The sequence below is a fragment of the Andrena cerasifolii genome, chromosome 2, assembly GCF_050908995.1.
Source record: "Andrena cerasifolii isolate SP2316 chromosome 2, iyAndCera1_principal, whole genome shotgun sequence".
NCBI classification, from domain to species: Eukaryota; Metazoa; Arthropoda; class Insecta; order Hymenoptera; family Andrenidae; genus Andrena; species Andrena cerasifolii.
In genome coordinates, this window is record NC_135119.1 from 18,147,288 (window position 1) to 18,168,461 (window position 21,174).

The 21,174-nt window shown below is 40.0% G+C and overlaps 1 protein-coding gene across 1 annotated transcript in view; it reads right to left on the reverse strand.

Annotated features, from left to right (window-relative positions):
* The window catches only part of LOC143366530 (uncharacterized), a 200,892-nt gene that overhangs the window by 84,829 nt on the left and 94,889 nt on the right, over positions 1 to 21,174 (reverse strand). The window lies entirely within an intron of this gene.

Here is a 21,174-nt window from a genome sequence, read left to right on the forward strand (position 1 = left end):
AAAAACGCCGCTAATCTTCGACGCTCGGTGTCGCAGGTGGACCATATATCAGCCGGCCGGATAGGCGCCTTAGATCCGCGCGGAGTCCCGGTAAAAATACGGCGGGGCTAAGCGTTCAGAACGTCGAGCGGCGCGGATACGTCGTGCCGGCGGGACGCGGCGATGTCAATCGCGTGGAGAGAGAGAGAAAAAAAAACCGCGGTTTCTCTCATGCAATATTCATTAACGCTATTATTGGCGCGAGAAGTGCCGATGATTACTTACAGACCGCGGCGACGGCAGCGTTAATCGCGAGATATCGCCGAACACCTTTCTCGCGGCACCGCAGTCCGTTTCGACGGCTGCCGAGCCTGGACCAAGTTGATATTGATGGACGAACGGTCCCCTGTGTTTTATGCGCGTGATTTATCGCCGTTTTGCTGTAACCTGGCCGCGCGAGCCTCGTTACCGGCGCATTGTCGCGCGAATTTCTTATCCATTCCGGCAATAAATCAAGCGACGGTTCAAGATGGCCGACGCAGAGACAAAGTTTAGAGGGATTGACCCCCGGGTCGTGGGTGCACTCCGGCGCCTAGTCGAGCTTAATCTCCGCCGTCACGACTGTAACCCGCGATACTTGCCGGGGGCCCCACGGTTCCAGAGATATTTTAGTCCAGTGCAACGGTTATTAATAACGGTGGAATTATCGCTGGAGATTACGAAGGCGGATTATTGGGATCCGCTGGGCTGGGGGTGATTTGTTTTTGTCTACGGTCGGCTTTCGAAGGTGAGGTTCCTGAAGGAATTGTCTGTCAGGGGAGAAGAGGGATGCAAGGGACATTTTTGTTTAGGAGAACATGGCAAAAGAATTGAAGGACCATTCCACTTCTAATTGGTAATATTGGAAAGGTCAGTTATGTGACTATAACAGTCCACGGCGATATTAAGCTTCTCTCTGTGGAGGAAACCTAGTGGGGGTGTGGCTCAGATTTCAGCGCTGCGGTGGTTTTCATTCGAAGCTGCGACTGAATAAATCGTCAGGAATCTGAGGCTGATTCGTAACGAAAGGAGGCGAAAAATCTTCTGTATAAAATAATTTTATTTAAAGGGTATATCGCGGGATTTTTGAATCCCGAGGTTATGTTAATAGCAGCATAAGCTTCTTTTCCAAATTGAGACACGTGATAAACTGTAACTGTTTTACCAGGATTACAAGTCATCCAGGCATTTGTAGCGTGCGTAGCATCGAATTTTCGAGCGGAGTAGAAGGCGATCAGGTAAGGTCTTAAAGTTCAACTGAAGGTTTCGTGACTGTTGGATTTGCCTGGCGACGAAACCTCCCTTGTTCTCAGGGCCCGGGGTTTTCCCAAATTTGTGCACGCGGTACGCGATTCCTGCGGTTCTGGAAGGAACGCGACCGTGGTGGCACTCGGTTAGAAGGACTCGTGTAGAGCGGTTGTTTGTTCGTCCGCTCGATATTTTCTCCAAAGTAGTTTTTGGTGTTAAAATAAACCGCATTTCTTTGTTGAGTTTATTAAGAAGTGTAATTTATTACCACCCTCGTGTCTCCCACCTTACATTCATTCTTGCTCTTTAATGGATCTTAAATCGACCGAAAACGGTTGCATCGAGAGGTTGCAATCGATGACTGCGATGTGCTGGAAATATAAGGATCATGATGTTGTTCTCCCTTGCAAATAACACAATATTTATTGCGATGTGTGTTTCATGATTATCCAGCAATATCACGGTGAATTAATAAGGTCCAATGTATAAATAAAGTCCAAGAAACGTCACTTGGAATGTAGACTTATTTGAATACAAAATTACGTACATATTATTCATGCAATACTTTTCAATAATGAATAATACTTTGCTGAATATCTGTTTAAATAAAAGCTGCTTGATATGCTACTAAATTCTGCGTCCAAGCGCAACGACCGGAGTTGCCACCTTATCACCGTATAAATCCCGGAGTGCCACACATTCTAACCCGGGGATTCGAATATAAACCCGGGGATGGAAAAAGCAACAGAAGTTTTGTTCCTGAATATCCGGAAAACAGGTGCGCAATTCTTTTAAGCTGAAACAATTGAAAATTTAAAAGTACATGTTTTTTTAATTAATAACTTTTATTGTACATATATGAAATTAATACCATTCTATAATACAATTTTTTTATTATCTCATTTTTGTCTACAACCCGGAGATTTTTCCAGTAAAACCGGAGCCCGGAGATTTGCTTGAAAACCCGGAGTCTCCGGGCCAAAGCCGAAGAGGTGGCAACTCTGGCCACAACGGAGAGGTGAGAAACTAAGCGATGGGGCTAACTATATAACTATCATGTCGACAACCTCTCGATAGCCTCTAATAACCAGTTGATCTTCTTCAAACTGCAATATAATTACAACTAAATGCACCTAAGTAATTCCGTTTTCGCTCTGCTATCAGGAAAAATGAGGCGACACTCCAGTTCTTCCAGTCAGCAAGGCGGCTCTCTTGTTTCTCGTGTCCCTTCGCTGCACGCCACATCCAACGATCCCTTGTTCGACGTCTGGCGATTCGCGGAACTAGTTAACTATGAAAACGTCCTAAACATTCGCTGACAGACCGATTTTTCACCCGCGAACGAAGCAATCTCCGCGAAATTGTTATGCATTACATTATTACAACGTCATTTATACGTCCACGGCGGGAGATGAGTCGCGAAATTCCCTGCACGCAATATTTCGCCGACGCGATTATTAGTACCTGCGCCGGCAAATTACTAATGAAGCCCGGGAGTAAAACCTCCGTTGATGGCGTATCGGTAAATTACGAATACCGACTCATACCACCAGGCGCGACCCGTAACTGTATCAACGTGCGAGGAATCGATCGTTACGCGATACGAGTCGCCTTTTTCGCTCTCCGTAAACCTCAACACTTTACGCAACGACACCTCCCACTTTCTTCGGCCTTCTCCTGTGGGCATTCTTCCTTTTTCCCGGTAGTGCTTGCAATTTTTCTTTACGACGTATCATTTCCTCTGTTTCTTTCTTTCTGAGATTTCTCGGTGCGCTTTATTCGTTGTAATCAGAGATGGGCAAAGAATTATTTGAAATAAAAATTTGTGTACGAAATTTTTATTTCAAATAATTCTTTGCCCATCTCTGGTTGTAGTACGATGTCTTGAGTTGCTTCAATTTGGCTTTCAAAAAGATGTACTTTGCGCTTTCTGGTAGAATGATTCGATTCCACGATGGATGTGCTGGGTCCATTTTGAGCCGTAATTTAATTCATACACACCTCGAAATAAGCTTTCCTAGTAGAATCTGATCCTGTTGTGATCAAACATCCTCGGTTTCTTAAAGAAGTAATTCCAGTAGTAACTAATACGCGTAGTTTGATATTTAAGGGTGAATTTCAGTGACAATCGTAGCCAGAAGTTAATCCATTTCCAAGATATTAATAAGGCTTCTTCCTGTGATGAAAACCAATCAGAAATGGCAATGGTATATTTTTATCACAAATTGTTTTCTATTTTGTCAATTTATTGAATATTTGATCTTTGGCCTATTATTTCAATCGTAACTTTTATAGTTATATTTCTCAATATTGCATACTCCCATAAAAATACATGTTACATTGAAGGTGAAATAATTTAAAAACTGCCGAATCAATTTTCCTAATATTTTTCGGGTGGTTTACTATTGCATTTATTTTGTGAATTTATTGAATATTTGATCTTTGGCCTATTATTTCAATCATAACTTTTGTAGTTATATCTCTCAATATTGCGTCCTCCCATAAAAATACATGTCAAATTGAAGGTGAAATAATTTAAAAACTGCCGAATCCATTTTCCTAAAATTTTTCGGGTTTCATTCCTCCAATTTTCAAAGATTTTTCGCTTATTTTTAATGATACTGAAGTTCACCCTTAACCTTTAGGGGGCCGGCGAAGCCCCTTTTGAGGCTTTGAGTAAGCACACTATTAAAAAATGATTTAAAGTATAAATACGTATGTGTGTGTTAGTGCTCGACTATAAATTCGTTCTGTTCAAAAGAACACAAAAAATACAACAAAATAAAATAATTCCCGAAGCAACACAAAAATACCAAAAATAATAGATAAATAAATACATAGAAAAAAAGGCGAAAAAAACCAAAAGGTGATACGAAAACTTTCTACGTCTACGCCGTTAGCTCTGGATAACGCTAAAAGAAAGTTCTCTGAATTTTGGTACGTATTCATTCGTATAGGTCAGTAAAACTGCCATTTAGGTAAAATACTTTTATAATCCGACTACAGATTCGTGATCAGCAGTATCAACCCCCCCAGACATACTGTATTTTTAAAATTAAAAAATGTTAAAAAAAATTGGGCCTCTGTGGAAGTCCTTGCAAGTCCTGTGCAAGTCATTCTGCACAACATATATTTCGCAAAAATAGTGGTTTTTAACAAAATAGTGGAAAATCACTATTTTTGCGAAAAAAAGCCGGTCCTCTAAAAGTTAAGTATTGGTCCAAATTGACTCAGCATCCGCCATGTGAGGTTTAATGGTTTTTGTGGGAAACAAAATTTGGTGAAGTGAAGAGTATAAAGACCGCTTCGAATAAACGCAACTCCCTAGGTAACATACAAAAGTGAATTAAATTTGTCTACACTTTACTCTTCAAAGTTGTATTTCGCAGAAACGAACGGACCGCATGGGAACAATTTATTCTACAATTCCGACTTATCTACTTCGAGTTGTAGGGTCGCATAGTTCTTAATTAAATAGTACCGCGTATTCCAACCCACCCTGTCTAACAACAATTAAGCGAGAGGTGAAACAAGAAGCCCTGAACGGCGGAATGATTTATCGCGATGTTACAACGAGAAGAAAATGTTCGTAGACCGAGCACGAAGCTTAAAGTAAACAAGAAGAAGTCCACCGTAGAATAAGAAACTGTGGATATGCGAACAATTTATCGTAACGTTGAAATGGAAAGGAAATGCTCGAGCATCGGGCACGGAGTTTAAGATAAAGGCAATCAAGATGAACGCGAAAGAAGAAGTATGTAAAGAGTCAAGGTTGAATCGCTTTCGTGCGAGCTACTCCGCGGGCCGGCTCTCTCGGTATCGCAAAAAATTACTAAGTCGCGTGTTTTCGTTCCTCGGCCTTTTTTCTTTCGGTCGTTTTCCCTTTGTTTTTGCAAGAATCGTTAATTGAAGTTTCTTTTCGCGTTGGCAGTGCTGCTGAAGAGATATTTGCATACAGGGTACACGGGTTCGGCTCGCTCTACGATAGGTATAATTTGAAAGCTTTCGCCTGTAAGCGTTTATTAGTTGTCGATTAATTTCGATAATGTTGTAGAAGATTACAATTTAACGGGGGCCACTTTCGTTACACGTTGCTCGGCCGATACCCGTGGCGGGGCCAGCCTTAACGAAACCATAAAAATTCAAGCTGTTTTTCCTTTACAATAATTAGTCATATTCTGCGACGTGTCACATACCTGATCGATAGCTTTCTTATGTACTAATTGAAATTATAATTTAAATTGTAGGTAATAACCGGCCATTATGCTTCTTTCACAAACACTATTTGAGGGGGTTAATCTACTGCAGGAAATATGAAGGAACTGTTGCATGAACGTGGACGTGATTTACATACAGAGCTATGGCGAATTAACGAAGAATGTGAGCTATGACACATCTTAACTTAATTTGGTTTTACTGATTTATGGGTCATGCCTAGTTGGCAGGCGAAAAAGAACGTGATTTTCAGGAATTTTTTGTGGAAAATCTAATGTATATTTTTTACAACTGTTTGCTTATTTTAAAAGTACATATATTCAGCGACTCTCAGTAATTTTGTTATAGGAAAATATTAAAAATTAACGAATAACAGCCACTCTTCCGGAAGCTATTTTTTTTGCGGTGAGCACGATTTCTCCGAGCCGGATATCATCTGAGATTTCAGATTGAAAGGTGAGGATTTTTTGTTTTTGATGAAAAGTTTATTTTTAATTCACGAAAAACGAACAATTCAGACATCGAAGAATCATGATGTTGCGTTAAACGGACGCCATTTTGTCTGAAATCATTTTTTTGAAAAATCCTTCGTTCACGAACGAGATAAACTTATATATTAACAGAATCTTCTTCACTTATTATCAGATGATCCGGTTCGGAGAAATTGTGCTCACCGCGCAGCGCCATTATAAAAACAGCTTCCGCAAAAGCGGCTGTTATTCCTTCATTATTTAATATTTTCCTTTAACAAAATTCCTGAGGGTTGCTGAATGTATGTACTTCTAAAATAAGGAAATAGTTCTAAGAAACATACATCACATTTTTCACAAAAAATTCCCGAAAATGACGTTCTTTTTCGTCTGCTAACTAGGCATGACCCCTTAAAGTTGTGGTAGTCACTGTGATTGGAAATCCTTACGCAGAGTGTCACGGAACTGGGGATACAAACCGACAGGGGATGAATCTTTGTGTAAAAATAAAGAACCTTGGCAGACTTTGGAAAACTATGATCGTTAAAAGTTCCGAATATTTTAAATATTTTTAACGCACGAAAAAATAAATTTGTTACTTCAAGTTCGTTTAGAAAAAATTTACTAATATAACTAACATCTTTGAAGATCTTTATTTCATCTGTAAATATTTACTTGAGCAGCACGTAATGCTTAATTTATTGTAAAGTTACAGCATGATAGAGGGAAGGTAAATTAAGAATATCGTACATTTTGCAATCTATTTTCCAAGCATCAGTAGCACAGTTGTCCCACTATTTTAGCAGCATATTTACTAACCTTAAGCACACAAATCTTTGCGGCACAGTCAAGTTTGTTCTTACGCTTGTTCCCCGTGTATTTGCAGAAACGTTATCTGCTTTGAACGAGACAAATATTTGTGCGATACTGTTCGCGAGGTAGAAAGATCGGTGGAATAGTCGAGTATCGTGTTAGAAATTTCATTGTAGCAGAAATGACGTAACAAACTTTCAAAATTTCATATCCTTTAACTAACAATTGGTAAGACTTTCCTATTAAATATTCACACTTAAGGCCTTTTCGCGGGAAACTTTTTTGTGGCTCGTAGCTATTATTTCACAACGTTTCTCACTTCTTTCTATCCTTTATAAACCTAGCGCTATTTTCAAAATTAACAAATTTTTTAAAAACTTCCAGCTCTTCAATTTTACTGCTTCTATCTGCAGCATCTCCGACGACTGCCACTGAATAAGAATTTACACAATAAAACTGAACCAAAACCTTGAATAATGTTAATGAAAGACATTCATTGACAAAAAACATTCTTTCATTGATAAGGAATTTAAAAACAATAATTGCTGTAAATGTTCAGGTGATGAACTATTTCTGTGATCAGTTAGAATATTTCCGGCTTTGGAAAATACACAAGGATGGAAGAAGGAAGAATGGTAAAGAAAGATCTAGAACTGTCCAGAATCATCCAGAACATAAGAATCGTTTGTAAATATGGCGCTAATCCTGTATAAATTTGGCAGGAATCGTGTATAAACGGCGGGAAACGTATAAGACCAGGAAAACCTACGCAGAAAGCGGTTTGGTCCTTTCACTAGTGGCAATGAATTCCCCCAGACGGAAAAAAAATCGATTGTCGATTCTTACGTCAAAGAATCGATTCTGGGGAAAATCGGATACCTAAGAATCGATTCAAAAGATCGATCTTTTAACCAAAATAATCGATTCAAAAGATCGATCTTTTAACCAAAATAATCGATTCAAAAGATCGATCTTTTAACCAAAATAATCGATTCAAAAGATCGATCTTTTAACCAAAATAATCGATTCAAAAGATCGATCTTTTAACCAAAATAATCGATTCAAAAGATCGATCTTTTAACCAAAATAATCGATTTTCTGATGAATCGAATCAGAATCGAACACCCCTACATCGAGGCACAGTACTAACCTCGAGCCTGACCCCTGGTGTTTACGTTTCGCTAGAGCACTAAAGAGGTGAGTATGCGCATCCGCCATATTGGGTCCTCTGGAGAGAGAAAATTATTGAGTACCCGCCTTTTCGAGTATTGTGCAATTCGCTTTATAAACCAAATATAAACTTAAATGTAAGAAAATACTGTAATAATGTGTCGTGCTACCATGTATCAATATCAGCAACGCATATTTTGTTTATAAAGTGAATCTCACAATTCTCAAAAAGGCGGGTACTCAATAATTTTCTCTCTTCAGAGGCCCAACATGGCGGATCCGCATACTCACCTCTTTAGTGCTCTAGTTTCGCCCGATCGAGGCGCCACGAGTCTCGCTCGTGCTTTCCATCTATGGCCCAATTGACGTACCACGAGTCTCACTCGTGCTTTCCATCTTTGGCCCGATCGAGAGACCATGAGGTCTCCCTCGATGCTGTAGGCCAAGGGGTTAATTTTATGACGTAACAGCAAGTCGACCTGCGAGCCAAGTCTCGCTTTCGCGAATCTGCTGCGAAAATCTCCATCGAAGGAGGCGTTTCGCCTCGTAACTGTGCTAATCGTTTCTCAACGAGCCTTGGATCAAAGGGAACATCGCGGCGAAGGTTAAGTTCAAACGATACGCGAAGAATCAAGTTCAAATCTTGACCTGTCGCCCTCATTCAAGAGGCGAAGCGCTGCGTGACTCGATTCACGTACATCGGTCCGGATAGAGGAATGTTACGTGACAATGTGCACAGAATACGACCTTGCCCGGGATCAATCGACCGAGTCACCGTGTTCTGAGAGCGATCGAATCAAGGACTAGCCAGAATTCCCACCGTTGCCGGCGAAAGTGATCGACACTTTTGAAAGTGACTTCATCGCGAAATTAGATTCACCACGTGTGCGTCGTCGTTGGATCAGTTTTTATCACGATGACTATTAAAACGTGATGCAAGACTGATTGTATCGTTGTTTCAATAAGATGAGGAGGTAGGTAGCCATTTTAATAATTTTTTCAAACTCTGCAGGTTTGTGGAGGACCTCGATAAAAGTATTAGGCACTTTGTCGTCTGTGCCTATTTTCGATTCGTCAGGGTGAAAACATCCCCTAAAGGTTGACGAGTGTTTTCCTATTTTCGTATATAGTAGACAGGGTAGATGTACCGTTTGTGGCCATTGCACTGTTTTTGGCCATGCGCGTAATTATCTTATTTTTAAATTGCTCGCAGATCATTATTACGTGGAGAATTTCGCATCATAAATATTTTGTTTAGTGTACCGTCAGAAATATAAGGTTACATCTATTGCTTACACGGAAAAATATTATATTTTTTAAGAAGTGGCCACAAATAGTGCGTCTACCCTACCTATATAAAAATTGTTATAAAGAAAATTTAATGCTGTCATGCTGTATAAGATTATGTAATCGAATTATTTAAAACAGGTAGGGAACGTTTTCCTGTCTAAACTGCAAATTTTAAATAATTTGATTACTTAAAAATTGCCAATGGACTCTGAATTAATTCCACTTACACTCATTCTGAATTAAATATTCAATACCCCAGCAACATAGAAGTTCTTCAAATTAAGCTTCATATCCTAAGTCCTATCTGATCCTCGTTCAGAGGGTAAAAATCATGTTCTCCAAGGCTCCCCCAAGTCTCCACGTTTCTCGATACACAGTAAAACAATCACTGCGACCGCGGTGCCCCGTCCGATTAGGCTTAACGAAATAGAAACAGGAGTTCAGGTTGCTCACGTTTCAGACCGAACCGCCCCGTCTCCGGCGTTCCTAGTAGCTCGGCCCGAGATCGGAACCGATGAAAGAACGAATCGTGGGATTTATTACGTTGCCGGGCGAAATTTATGCCCATCTGATTAAATTCCAAACGTCCGGCGCGCTTGAATCGTAAGGAATATCCCCGGGCAAATTAGCGCCGATCCCGGTCCAAGTTAAGTGGAAACTAAAAACTTTAACGAGGACAAATAACTGGAAGGGTGATGCATAGCGGCTAGACGCGTTACTCATCTCGTCGCGTTAAATCCTCGCCGGTACCGAACCTGGCATTCCTGCCATCCGAAGGGATTAAATGACGCGATTATAAAACGCTCGGAAATGGAAAATTATCCGAATCTCATTGTCAGTGAGCACGCTGACGCGCGCGAGCGCAGCCGCGGCGTAGGCACCTCGTAATTGGAGGAAAAAGTATGGGAAGTGGTTTGGAAGAACATCGTACGCATTTACCACACGTTCGTTGCGGGTACGAACATGCGCACCTCGTATCAGATTTTTTTTTGTGGTGCACATTTTTTGCACCCAGCAAAATTGATACCCACAACGAACGTGTTAACCCGTTTGAAGTGAAACTTATTCGCCCGTTGATCGAGTCAGAGATACTTTGCTCACTGCTGGCATTTATTATAGGCAGAACTCTGGAATATGAACAAATGTGGCTACAATGATTTGAAAATTTATAATTTATTTAATTCTGCGGATCGTAAATAATTCTTCCACTTTTACCAGGTTTAATGATATCAGTGTGTAACGTTAATTTAAAGAGGGTTAATGCCCTTAATTGGTGTTAAGAGGGTTAAAACTGTTTTTAATATATTATTTGGGGAACACAGAATATTTTATTACGGAGTAGTTTCTTCTAGTGGTAGTTAGTTACAAAGAATTTGGAGGAAACATAATTGCAATAGGTAGGGGAGACCGGGGCTAGTTGATACAGGCGCAGGTTTGGTAGCTTCATTTGAGCGAGATATGTGAAGTTTAACAATCGTTTCTTAACTGTTTTTCGTTTACCTATATAGAGAAAAAAAGCAAATAGTTTTGATACATCCAAATTGATCATCCAAATAACATTTCTTCATTCCAAAGTATATTTTGGTATATTTGTTATTAAGTACTTAATTAAAATAAAGATTAAAAAATTGAAAACAGAATAACGTATCAACTAGCCCCGCAGTGGGGAAAATTGATACATTTTGCCTTCGTCCAAGTAACATTTTTTCATCCACTTTGTATGTATTTTCTCAAGTTTTCGCTTAGTATATATTAAAGAGGAAGCACCAAAGTATATTTTGGCATATTTGTTACTACGTAATTAATTCAAATAAAAAGGAAAAAAATTGAAAACAGAATGAAGCATCTAGTAGCCCCGCAATGGGGTAAATTGACTACATTTCGCTTTCGTCCAAATAACATTTTTTCATTCACTTTGTATGTATTTTCTCAAGTTTTCGCTTACTATATATTAAAGAGGAAGCACCAAAGTATATTCTGGCATATTTGTTACTACGTAATTAATTCAAGTAAAAAGGAAAACAAATTTAAACAGAATAATGTATCAACTAGCCCTGGTCTCCCCTATACGTGAAACCTGATAATTTCAAAGTTCCCACAATTTATGTTCCGAGGTTGCGAGTGCATCGTAGCGACCACCATTATCTCTAAAAGCAACTCCTGAGTTTCAAAAGTAATACCTTCGCATTAAATCCTCTGTGTATTCGTAGCCGAAGAGAAAGCAGAAAGCAAAACACAGAGTTTAGAGCAGAAAGAGCATCTCGAGGGGAACAAAGAGCCATCAAATAATACACAGAAGGAATTGCGCCCGATGAAAAAGGGAGTCGGAACAGGTGGAAAATCCCCAAGACCATCCCCTTCCACTGATGTTCGTTTATTTTCAATGCAGCGCGGTTTATTGTCGGAATGCACCGAAAAGTCCGCGATATCCCCTACATCCGGCAGGCCTATCCGATCCTCAAGTATTTTCAGAACTCCCAAACTTCAAGGTGTCGTAAAATACTATGAACTTCGTGCACGCTCGGGCATTAGCAGCGACGTGTTTACACAGCGTGAAGTTAAATAGGTATTTTCTTGGTCGTGTATTATGGCCCTGTTCGTGTCATCCATAAATGTATGAATATACAGTAGGTACTGGAAATATTCATTGCATCACTCGAATGAACACGGTACACGGTAGTACTAGGAATATATTATTGCAAAACTTATTTGTTGCAAAAATGTGTAGCTCGCTATCTTGGCAAAATAAGTTGGATACGAATCATTTTATCAATCGTATTGCTACGAAATTTCTGCGTAGGTATTACGTAAATTTGGGAGCGATGCAATAGATATTCGTAGCATCATTCGCATGGAAAAATATTTTTCTATATTAGTCTAAAATCAATGCTGAAGTGGCGAACTAAAACTGCAACTAGTAAGATATAGTTACAGTGCCGGACGAAAGTAATGGGACATCCTTTAAAGCAGAATAACTTTTTCAAAATTGGTCCTAACGACTTGAGTTGTTTTGAGAAGCTAGAACGATTAATTTACTAAATAATTGGTTTCGTCGTGTTGAAAAAAAAAATGCGATTTGTCGGACATGCTGAAAATTTTATCGAGATTGGTTAACGTAGGTACGAGCTGCAAACGATTAAAAGTGGCGGAAATCACAGTGTTCGACTTACAACTGTAATAAACTTAAAGATTTTACATATTTCGATGGTTGTCGTTTGCTTCTGCATCAACTGATTTAGATGAAATTTTCAGCATGTATACGACTTACTTGTATGTACCTACAAAAGGCATTTTCAAAATTTATATTACAGGCTCGGATAAAAAAGTTGAGAAAACGACCTCCGCTAATTTCTTTACTTTTGCCCGCCACTGTAACGATAAACTTCGGTTGGACAATCTCGCAATAAATTTAAACTGATTTTGAATCTTTATTTTAAGTCCTGATTAAAGAATCAAATCTTGCACGAATTTAGGCCTTAAAAAGCTTCATTAGTTATTGAAAAGTTATCACCTAGACAGTTATTTTAATGGCTCAGAGTTGCAGAAGTTGTGCGCCCAACACTTTCTCTGAAATATTTTTTGCAAGCGTGATATAACCAGCCACCAGTCAGTCGGGCATTTTAATTACCCCCCTTCGTCTACCTTCAGCCGAAACTTCCCTCCAGCAGCATAAATGGAGCAGCCGGGGCCACGCGAGGATCGAAGAAACCGCTCGAAAGAATGCGTCTGCACGTGCTGCGTCGAAATAAATTACGGATGCGTTTCGCGATGCAAGGCAAATGAGTTACGAGTGTCACAGAGAGGCCACTAACCCGAGGTTATGTCACGAGGAGGAGCTACGTCGTATGTTCGTCAGCGTCCTCCTCGCGGCGCGAACCCGAAAATATTAATAGAAGCCTGTTGACGCTGTCGAGTGCCACAATAAACCGTTCCCCTTCGCGCGTCGCTGTTTAACCCTTTAAAACGAGCCCCCTCCGCCCCAAGCTGGCTTCAAACGCGTCGAGCACATACTTGTTTCCGGCCTCAAGGGTCCGATTGCCCTTAGGACTTTTGCATCGTCTGTGTTTTTATTGTAATTTTAAACGGATAAATCTTTCGACACAATTGCAAACACTCTACAAGCTTCATCCAATTAGTAATCTGTAAGAAATGTATACGTGTACAGTTCCTTCAAGAAAATTATGTTAATAACATGGTGTTTAGGTTTTGTTGTGTATTAATAGTTGTAAATGGTAGATATTATGGAGATTCGTAGCATTCTCACAAGGGACGATCCAGGAAATTCAAAAAATTTCAAAACTTTGTTAATATGTAGGGGATTTCCTCCTGATTACAGCGCAATTTTTGTTTGCCGCCCAAATTCACTCGAAGGGGGTGAGATTAACTCGTCAAAATTCGGCTATTTTCCGATTTTCTGTTATAACTCGTGAACTGTAAGAGAAAGAAAAAAAGTTTCAAGACAAAATTTACTTCGTTTAATTAGATCTGTCATTTGGTAAAAAAGATTATTTTACAGCTCACGAGTTCTAACACAAAATCGGAAAATAACTGAGTTTTCAGGAGTCAGTTCCTCCCCCTTAGAGTGAATTTGGGAAGCAAAGAAAAATTGCGTTATAATTAGTAGGAAATTCCTTACCTATTCACAAAGTTTCAGAATTTTTTGAAGTTTTGTATCAGTCATAGAAGCTTTCGTATCTCCCAGAAACCAGCCGAGATTCGTTCGTAACAGATTTATATGGAGAGGAGTTAAGAGAAAAGTAGAAGTAGGTAGGCTATTTCACAAGAATCCACGGGTTCGAGGCATGTACATGCCTGAGCTTCCAAATTGGATAAAGACCCCTTTCACCGACAATTCGGGAGAGGGAATCGAACGACAACTGGAACAACGCCAGGAATCAATTCACTGGAGCTAATTGAATCTTCATGCTCGGAATTCAAGCGATTCTCTTCAAGCTGTGGTCGAACGGATGCGAAACTGTAGGCATGGCTGGCTCGGCTCGTGATTTAGCTCGGAGTTACCGGTGAATCTTTTACGTTCGGCTCCATTTCGTGAAACACTGTTTAAGTTTTACAATGTAACACGTACATCGACTTGTGTAACAAGCACAAAAATAGAATCAGGTAGGGAATCGACGATGAGCTTAATTTTAGAAATACACGAATACGTTTAGGTATAAGTACAAATGAATCGAAAGTCTATAAGCGAGGGAGCAAAATCACAATTTTTTTAATATGTAATAAAGAGTAATATTTCGAGCATAAAATGTGTCTTTCAATTATTTTTATACGTGTAGGTATATACATATGTAATGCATAAGCTGTAGCTACATTTGATTATAGGTATACAATAAACAATTGGCTTTTAAAACTTGAATTTGTCTTGCTCTACAGCTTCACAAGTCGCACAAACCCTCTATAAGTCGAACTTTCGTTTGTTGAACCTCTCTTACTCGAAAACTCGACAAGCCGAAACCTCTATATATAATTCGAAGATTTTTCCCTTCTCTTGAGATTCGGGTTATCGAGGTCCGACTGTATAACGTAAAATATCTTAAGTGGTACGATATTGGCAACCATCCCCTACTACTACAGTAGTATTTCTTAAACAAAAACTCAAACCTGTAAAATGGTGACTTAAACCCCCTTAATTTCACGTGGGCTACATTATATTTCAATTCCATTATAATCCCTACACCAAGAGCCTATAATCGAGGAAGAGTCATCACAGGCAAGTGGTAACACCTATTTAGTAGCAAGGTTGATAGCAACGATACTATGTATTATGCTACTATTTTTTAAATAAATTCGAAACCAGCAAAATGATGACTTAAACCCCCCCTAATTTCACACGGACTACGTTGCGTTTCAATTCCATCGAAATTCCTGCCTTTAAAATAGTGATCGATGTAACGTGAAGTAACTCTTGTAATACACGCCACCCCACACGCAGCATTCGATGTCCCGTGAATACATCAAGTGTCTTCTACGTACAGCTCCCGTTTTATAACGCTGTAACACGTCCTCTTTATGGCCACGTCCCATTCTACTTAGCCTATACGACGTTAAATCCTTGTAAGAGCAGAGGAACATCGTGATAAAGGATCGACTACCATGGATTGGCGAGCGTTCGCCGCAACGCAGGATTTTACCTCGTCGACCGAAGTTCATCCTGGACGCGTAGGAACGACGGGACCTAATGCGAGGTCGAAGAGCAACGATACAAAATTTAAAGCCGAAAGAGAAATGGTACGCGGTGTACAGTGGAGGGCTGCGCAGTGATAAATCGCCGGTTCCTGTTCGTTTTGCTCGAGTAATTTGTGCCGCTAAGTGGCCACCGGCGGGCATAACTCTTTGGGAAGGCGCCTGTAGGAACAACGACACCGTGAAACACGGGTATACCTTTTTATGTAAATTCGTCGCTCCGTGGAGTTCGGCAGTCGTATAATATCCGGAAGCCGCGGGCCCCGGGGATACCGCCTCGAACACAGTCTGGTAAATGCGGTAAGGATAATGCTGGAGTTTGTATAGTGTTGTGTTACCAAAGGTGTGCCGCCACCGCTGCACAGCATTGGAAAGTTTTCGTCGGGGCTAATCGACGGATAGCATTTTCAACTGGAAAATTAAATGGGAACACCGTCTGGAATGAGTTTCGTGTGTTTGCTACCAATGTTACATATTCGTGACACTATAATTTCTTGTGATAGATCCAGTGCCAGGCAAGCAAAGCTAACGTATTGGGAAACCGAGTGGAGGCGTGGCTTAGATTTCAGCGCTGCGGTGGTAGGTTGGCAAACTATTGAAAGTAGGCTCGGATCCCACCAAACATTCCGAATAAGTATTTATTAATATAATAAGTAAAAATTTAGTGCTCAGGAAAATTTAAAAACACTCGTTTTTCACAACATATCTATATAAACACTGATAATCGTATGGACTTAGACGGATTTCGACCTACTCTCAGTAGTTCCATTTTCTGCCACTAGTTGGCGTATCGAAATCCTTGGTTTCCCAATACAAACGAACGAATATTGAGTAACACACTTGTTATTCAATTTCTGTGGGCACCTTGCAGAAAATTTTGTACTGTGGGTATTTTACGTGGATAAAATAACGAGGAATAATTTTTTTAAATGTTGATGTCAGATAATCTCGGGAATTCCCGTTATATTCTTTGTGGGCTTAATTAAGAAGGTACACTGCATTGAGTAGAGCTGCTGAAAATAGACGGTGGTTTGCGGTCGCTGTTTTCCAAATGTACAATGATAGTGAATGTGCTACAGTTTGAGGATCTGGAAAAAAATATATAGCAGGAAATCCTTGAGAACTCGAAGTACTTAAGAGGGAAGGTCAATTGGTTCAGGAATACACCAACCTTCATAAATAAATAAGTTTTTAAAATGGTATTGTTTCTTGCAGGAAACTTTGAAAAGGAGCGTAAGAAAATGCTTTCCTTTTTGTTTAAATGGATACACCTTCCTTTACTTTTTACGTTGACCGTACTGTCGTGTTAATAGTAATTAAAATTCCGTTCCGTTTCTTATTTTAGTAATCGGTTTTGGTTTTACAGTGGCAGCAATACAATGCTGCCAGTATTATCATAACTATATGTTATTTTGAGTGGGAAAGATGTATGTAATTTGTTCATCGTATATACCAGATGTATGTGAAATCTGAACACATTTGGATGTATAGATTTTTCTACAAAAAATCTGAAAGAAAACTCATTTCATTCCTGATCCAAATGAACCTGCCCATTAAGGATTTGGAGGTTAGATGAGTTGGGGAATGACTTGACACCTTTTTGACTAACCTAATTATCCTAATTTATTACTATTTATATATACACTTATCACTAACTATACAGAGTTCGGGCACGAGCGAGTTCGCGAGGAAAACGGTACTGTAGGCACAGACAGACAGACGCGTGTCGCCGCGGAAAAACGTTTTTGCCGAACTGTAAGAAAAACGGGAAAGACAGAGATCGGCGCTTCGGGCCGCTCGACCGAGCGTCGGCCCAGCGCCGCTCGCGCCTCTGGTGGCCATAGCCGTTGCTGGTGCGGCGAGCCGCCGCAAGGACAAGCTGAGTAGCGTACACGATATCTACTCCTGTAGGTGAAACTGCCAAATACGTTTTTCGTTTTTCGTTAAGATCTTGCTAGCACAGAACACCAAATTCCAAAAATAAAGGAACGCAGAGGTATTCAACCCCCTTATGGCGGTAAAACAGAAAAAGAATCGAAAGGCAAATACAAAAGAAAGGACAAAAGTTCGAGTTCCAAACCACAGGTGGAAGGATGAAATTTGCAGGATTCTTTGAAATAAACTTTATTACCATATATACTTTAATATCATATAAAAATAAACTTCTCAATTTGCTACCATGAAAGACCAAAATTCAAAAAGAAAAGATTACATTCAACCCTCCGATGGCGGCGGAACAAAAGGAAATAAACCACGCGGTAATATTCTGCGAGGGAAAAATATAATTTTCAAAACTGCGGAGGGCGAAACGAATGTTGCATACATAGGTTCGTTGAAGCCTGATTCACGAGACGTTTCCCAACAGGCTACAAGCAGCATTCGCGCAAAGGGGACTACAATTAATCGTTGCCCGGTTGTTTCGACGAAGACTTCGAATTCTAATTTCGGTATCTTTATTTCCCCCGAGCCCCTTGCTGGACAACGAGCTGCGGCGCGATCGATCTTTTTGTCTTTTCGGTATATTAATCTTGGCAGGGCGTCAAGACCTCCTGCCGGCTTTCAGGACCGTAAATCCACGTTTCAAGGATGGAATAAGATGTTTGGAATTTTTATAGATTCCCATCCGCACTGCCCCCACAATACAGTATTCACCCGCGTGCTCTACGACCCCTTTCGGCCCTCGATTCTTAAATTTACATAAACAGTCCCCCGTGTTTCACGCGCTGCTGCTGTGCATCTGCTACGTGGCGCCTGCTAAAAGATCGCCTCATGATTTAGGTATCACCACCGACCAAAATAAAACTACGAATGAAAACTGTCCAGCCGTGGCGAATTTCCGCACCATGTAACTTACAATTTTTCCTAGCTTGATCAGTTGTGAGATATAGGTAAGTCATAATTCTCTGAGTATACAATAAATTTATAGTAAATAATACATTTTATATGTATGTATAATAAATATATAATAAATTTTAAACCCCTTGGACTATTTGGGAAAATAGTTCGAACCCCAAAAATCAAGTTTCTGGGATACTATTGGCGAGAGATGTGGCTTTTGAGTAGACGTTCGAAACTCAAAAGTGAAATATTGGGCGAAGGGATTAACGAAACAATTTATTCAGTATCGTAAAGAGAGAAAAGCAACAAGTGTAAGATAATTCAACGAAGCAAAATATATACATGTTTTAAAGTAAATCCCAAAAATGTTTAATTTCATAAAGGGGCAAAGTATATTTGTAGTAAAATATGTACACTTATTTATATTACCATAAGTATTTTAATTATTTTTTGTGGGAACCCAGACCTACTTCATCTTAATATATAAAGCAGAACGTATTTGTGCGTTTGTCTGTCGCCTAAAAACTCGCGAACGGTAAACTCTAGGATCGCGAAATGTGCTGATTATACTTACCTAGCTAATCCATCAGATGAATGTGACTATTTTCACAAAAAAAAGACAAGTAATAAATACAATTTCTTTACATAAAATCAGAATCTACATTTCGGGCGACGCCGAGTAGTAAAGCTAGTATTATAATGAACAGACCACTCGCAACTGCTACTATTAGAAGAAACAGAACCTGAACTAAGTCATAACTTCATCCTGCATTTTCCAACGTATTAATTAAGTCCCTCGCCTATTGCTGAAAAGTTAGACGAAGAAACCATTCGCGGAGCCTTGAGGCCGCTAAAAATTACGAACCGGCCATCTGTCTTCGGAATCTTCACCCCCATTTCTCTCGCTCGCGCCCAGGAATAACTCGTTTCGCAGTACGATAAATCTTCCTCCTGTTAACCGATCCGCGAGACAAAAATCGCGGTTTATATATCGCGAGCGATGGGACAAGACCAAGGGCCAAGCGAATCGAGCCGATAGTAATCGTTCGATTACAGGCTTCGTCACTTCCACTCTCGCCCCGTTTTGATATATCGGCATTAACGACCATCATATAAATGCATGGAACCGTAATTGTTGAACAAACAGGACAAACTCCCAGTGGATTTTCTACCAAACCAGGACGGAACGTTTCGCCTGGAACTTCGATGCCTACACTTTTGGTGGCGTTTAATAAAATGTCCTTTGTATTCGTATAACAGTGAGTTAACATCCAGCCAATTCGATTCTGTTACTGTTAAAATGGTAACTAATTCCATACGCGTAACGAGAAGGCCCAATTCATTAGATATCAAAAAGAATGCTTCCCCTTGAAAATGTCAGAATCGTCCACTTCTGGACTCATGTGTATTGATAGTAATTCAGGATAAGTAATAGAGCTTGAAAATTCGTAATGATAAAACTAAGGTACCAAGGGATTTATAATACTGGCAATATTAACCCTTAACTGGTATACTGTTTTTGGCAAACGTGACTGGTATACTGGGGTCGTGGCAGACCTCAAATAAAAAAGGACATAGAAATTTGTAAAGTCGACAGTAGAGCAACCACTATGAATATTTTCTTCTTAGGTAATGTAGAAAATAATAGAAGCGTAGAAAGTTAAACTATTATTTTAAAATTAATTAGAAATTCAGTTTACCAACTTAGACAACCGAAAATTGTACATCGAACTTTGGGTGCTTGCGGTCACGAGCGACCCCAGGATACCAGTTAAGGGTTAATAAATCACAAATATGGGGAAAAGTGATTAAAAACGAGATCCATTAAATCCGTACAGACTTAAACACACGTGTACTCCCGAAATATTCAGAATCCTTCATAAAAACAATCTTTCCCCCATATTTTCGATTTATTTTTTCATACCGAATCCTCAGCTTCTTATTAGTCGCGGCGCTAGGTGCTACATAATAGCATATGCGCGATGTTCTCCGCATTGGCGTATGACCCGCGCGTAACGAATAATGACTAATAACAAATCCTCTTAAGTGGGGGAACATCGACAATCCAGTGACGTGTAAGTGTTGACAGCAATCCGACGGTTGCAGCCTCCGTTTCTCGCCGCCTCGCCGGAGAAGCAACTTGATGAATCGACTGCAACGATTAACAGCGTCTCTTACGTTTCTTCATTAATTAACGAGGCGAGCATTGGCGTGCCCGTGCTGGAGTAATTGCTCGTCTTCGATTTCACGGTCGGGGCCCGCGATAACGCGACTCGTTTGCCTTCAGGGACAGGAGTCTAAGTAAGTAAGCGACGCCTTGTCCCATCAGCTGTGGTCTGCCGGCTTTTCATACGCCCCTTAAATCAGCGTTTATTGCGCGACCCTTTTCAGTGCCAACCAGGCCACGTAGCAGATACGCGAAATATTTGGATAGCCGAAATTTCGGCGGAATATCAATCTGTGTAGAATACACCTGGGGTTAGGATAAAACCTTTTTCGCATGGGACTCGTCTGTGACTCGAGATTGCTGTTTTGGGGATGATCGTTAAACACGCATGTGTAAATAAATTTGAAATAGCAGTCGCGGGACGATAGAATGGGCTATAAGATTGCAAGCAAAATTTGTTTAATATTTGAGGACCTTGCAGCAAGAGGGGTGCAGCTCCATCTTTGCTAACGTCAAGGGAATTAGAAAGAACTGTTTATAAAATTTTTGCTTTGACATATTACAAAACAGAACGCTAATTGAAAAGTATATATTTTCACGCAATAAGCAGTAGTTATTGAGTTTTTTTTACGCAATATTTATTACACGTCATAATCGAGAAACTGTCAAGAATGGAGCTGCACCCCACTTGCTGCAAGCTCCACATTTAGTTATTTTCCGAGGGAATATTTGGTATTCAATAAT